General features: G+C 46.2%; 1 non-coding gene across 1 annotated transcript; it reads right to left on the bottom strand.

Annotated features, from left to right (window-relative positions):
- Window positions 1-3,044: 3,044 nt before the first annotated feature.
- Window positions 3,045-3,118, bottom strand: trnai-aau (transfer RNA isoleucine (anticodon AAU)). The gene has a single exon. It is a non-coding gene; the product is annotated as a tRNA-Ile (tRNA).
- Window positions 3,119-4,212: the final 1,094 nt, after the last annotated feature.

Below are 4,212 nucleotides of genomic sequence, written 5' to 3'. Positions count from 1 at the left end.
GGCCTCTGTGGTCTCCTGGGGGCCACTGGTTCCTCCTGGGGGCCCCTGGTTCCTCCGGAGGGCCTCTGTGGTCTCCTGGGGGCCACTGGTTCCTCCTGGGGGCCCCTGGTTCCTCCGGAGGGCCTCTGTGGTCTCCTGGGGGCCCCTGGTTCCTCCAGAGGGCCTCTGTGGTCTCCTGGGGGCCTCTATGTCTTCACTTCCTGGTGAACATTGCAGCAGCTCAATGTGAAAATGATTAGCGAGGGAGAAAATCATCCTGGACGTTTTTCTCCCTCTGGAGTTTAATTATCCACAGAAACATTCCTCTGACCCGACGCTTCAGTCAGCTGCAGCCAGAAACCCAACCGGGTCCGGTGACTCGGTCCGGTGACTCGGTCCGGTGACTCGCGCTCCTCTGCAGCCGTAAACATCAGCAGGAAGGAAACCAGAGGAGAAAAAAAATCAGTTCAGGCAGAAAAAAATGTGAAAATGAAACTTCATGGCGGCTGGTTTGCCAGACGCTCACCAGTCAGAACCGTCCAGAACTGCAGCCGATTTGACCCGATGAGGAACCAAACCTGATGACAGGCTGCAGGTCCAATTTCCCTTTGGGATCAATAAATTATTTCTGAATCTAAATAAATTATTTCTGAATCTAAATAAATTATTTCTGAGTCTGAATCCGCTGCAGCTCAGTAAATCAGTCAGTGCCTGTTAGCTTGAAGACGTTTCAGTGGAAAATGTGAGTCTGTGGTTCTTCTGCACATGTTGGATCATCGTTTGAAAGTGAAAGAAATGTGCCAGTTTCCTCCATTTAGTCCTTCTGGAAGCTTCTGTTCGGCTCTGACTGTAAATTTGCTGCAGCTCATTTTTTCCTGCTGCAGCTTCCAGAATGTGAAACATCAAATTTATGTTTCTGTTATTCAATCAAACTCCAGCTGGGAGCGGCTGCAGCGACGGAGGCGGCCGCTACCGGAAACCAGCTGGCTGGCTGCTTAGCTGGTTAACTGACCAGCCGGTTAGCTGGTTAACTGGCCAGCCGGTTAGCTGGTTAACTGGCCAACCGGTTACCTGGTTAACTGGCCAACCGGTTACCTGGTTAACTGGCCAACCGGTTACCTGGTTAGCCAGTTAGCTGCAGCTCCTCCAGCTCCTGGTTTTGGGTTGTGCTGCAGGTTTCCGGCTCTGATCCTCCAGAGGTTTGAACTCTTCGTCTTCGCGCTGCGGCCATGAAAGCTCAGAGTTCGATTGGCTGAAGCTGCAGGCCAGGCGGCCATGTTGGCTGCAGAACAAGCTGAATCTTTTCTGCTGCATCAAACCTTCACGTTTCACATCATTTTCTGAAACATTTGATGTCTGCTGAAGTTTGACCCATTCAGCTCGGAGTTGAAGATCCGAGCAACGGCTCGGCGGTTCTGGTACCGCCAGGATGAAAACTTAAAGTTACACCATCAGCTGATATTTGGTTTATTTAGTCTCTCATTAAACAAAAAGGGAGTTCATTTTTTAGTCACATTTTCAACAAATTATTCATTTATTGTCAGTTTCAAAACAAAACATTAAATTGGCAAACTAAATATTAAGTAATTAAATGTTTAGTTTGAATCTAAATATTTAGCCTTAGCTAGACGTTTTTAGTTTGAAGCTGGAATGTTAATAAATGAATCACATGAAAACATGACTAAGAAATGAAGTCCCATTTACGTCTCAGGTTAAATAATCCAGATTACGGCTGTTCATTTGTGACCAACTTTAAAATGGCGCCTCATAAAAACGTGATGTCAGCAGAATGTCGGTCACCGATTCAGAGTCAGGACTTGGACTAGGCCGCTCCAGAACTTTAATCTATGCAAATTGTTTCTTGAGTTGATGTGTTTGTTTAGTTTTGTTTGTTTGTAAATCTTGTTTGTATATATTTTTGGGATAAAAGATTTTATCAGATTTTTTTTTTATCTGCTGCCTTTCATTTTATCGATTTGTATATTTTCTCAGTGGTATAATTGTTTTGTTTATAATGAAATGAATAAATAGATATATATGTATAAAAACCCTGCCAGGCTGTGAAGACTTTCCTGAGCGATTAAAGTAAACTTTGAGGATCGTTGCCTTTAATTTCCTGTCGGCTCAGTTACCGTATGCATGTGGCTCCTGTGGATGAAGGCTGCCTTTCAGAACCGGACCGGACCGGAACCGAACCGCCTCCTGCTTTCATTAGCAGGTCAGGAAATCTCTGGGATTAGAGAAGCAGCAGAAGCTGAAACAGGATCTGGAGGTGATGATGATGATGAAGGTCTGTGTGTGTTGTCATGGTTTTAAATAAAGTTTTACAGACTTTAGTCTTCTCCCCTCCGCGTCCATCTTGGAAGGCCTTCCTCCCTCATCCCGCCGGAGTCTTCCTCATGACTCATCCGTCTCCATGGAAACGGGCTCTCCGTGGACCTGAGCGGCGGCCATGACGCCACCATCCGCTGGGGAACAGCGCCCTCTGCTGAAATCAGCCATCAGGCACAGATTACAACCTCAGATTGGTGGGTGAACGCAGCGAGGCACCAGAACCAGATCCAGAAATAGAATTGGGACAGGAGCCAGAACCAGAACCAGAACACCGGAACCAGGACCTCTGATCTGGGTCAGCTCCAGTTTGGACCGTTCTGCTGGTTCTGCCAGTCGGTTGCTATAGTAACTGCCTGTTAGGTTTCCAGAAACTTTTTCTAACTTTAAAAAGATTTTCTAAAATCAAATAATTTAATTTCTCCTCAAAATTTGACCCATAAAATAATGAGGTAAAAACTGTTTATTTACATCTCTCATAAATAAATCTCGTCTTGCTCTCCGATCCTCTCGGGCCGGCGGTTCTGATCCGGACCAGATGTGGAAACGTTGATCAAAATCTGTCATCAGATCGTTTATTAGTGAACCGGTTTGAGAACGTTCCTCATTTCAGAATGGAATCATCCTGGACGTTTTTCTCCCCTGGAGTTTAATTATCAACATTCCTCTGTTCAGTCAGCGGCAGCCAGAACCCCGACCGGGACCGGGACCAGGTAAACCAGCGAAAAGGTTAGTGGCCCGTACGGGGATCGAACCCGCGACCTTGGCGTTATTAGCACCACGCTCTAACCAGCTGAGCTAACCGGCCTGATGACGACACACAGTGCAATTAAATATGAGCATGCGCAGTTCCCTACGGTCAGCTGGAGGTTTACCGTCTTTCTGTTCGGCTCATCAGGTTTATATTTAGTGTGTTTTCAGCACCGAGCTGACCCGTTTTCCTCCCGAACCGACCTGCTGCTGCGGTCAGCTGTCCCAAACCGTGAACCCGAACTACTTCAACACGCTGCTAGAAGAAAATACTTTGCATTAAAGAAAATATTCAGAAACAAAAAGCTGAAGGAGAGCAAACCCAGAGTTCTGGTTCTGGTATCCCTCCAAGTCTCAGAAACATCTGCAGCTTAAAGACAAAATAACACAATAAAATCTAAATGATTAAAAACAGGATGAAGCTAAAAATAAAGATGGCTTCTTGCGCAGCATACGGCAACCAGATGGATTTATGGTCACATTTTCCTCTGGTACCAGCTGACCGGTTCCTCTAAACATGGACCGGGCCTTGTAGGGAAGGAAGCTTTATATAAATACTAACAGCAGAACCTCAGCAGCTGCTCCGGGACGCTTCTGGACCAGAACAGAGTTCAGTTAAACACGTGTGATCTGAATGGAGATCCTCAGGGTCATAATTATGCATACACCCCCAGTGATCAATGTCTGCATTCTTCTAATGGGTTGGTTTCCTGTTCAGCTGGGTGCGTTTGGATAACAGTTCTGTTGGAGACCCATCGGGGTTCCGACCCGGTCCAAAGTTAACACCTCAGTCTGGATTGAGACGTGCGGGTGTCCCCATGGACGAGACTAATGTCCTCTGGAGAAGATTTGGATGAGTCAATATGGACACACAGCAAAATGAGCTGCAAACACATCAATGATGCAAACTCCAAAACAGAAAATCACTAAAATAAAAAAAGGAACGCTTTGAATAAAAAAATGTTGCAGCAACAGGAAACAAGCAACAGAGAAGATTCCACCAACAGCAGCCAGATTCAAACGCTGCACAAAACAGAAGTCCTCCAGACCACTAGGGGGAGTCTGGGGCAGGTAATATCACCTTCATGAATATAATGCAAAAGACATGAAGTACAACAGGCTGCACAGCGGTGCAGTTGGTAACACCGTTGC

The sequence above is a fragment of the Poecilia latipinna genome, unplaced genomic scaffold (assembly GCF_001443285.1).
Source record: "Poecilia latipinna isolate Pla-1442-1.1 unplaced genomic scaffold, P_latipinna-1.0 Scaffold1424, whole genome shotgun sequence".
In the NCBI taxonomy this organism is placed as follows: domain Eukaryota; kingdom Metazoa; phylum Chordata; class Actinopteri; order Cyprinodontiformes; family Poeciliidae; genus Poecilia; species Poecilia latipinna.
This window is presented reverse-complemented; position numbering and strand designations above follow the sequence as displayed.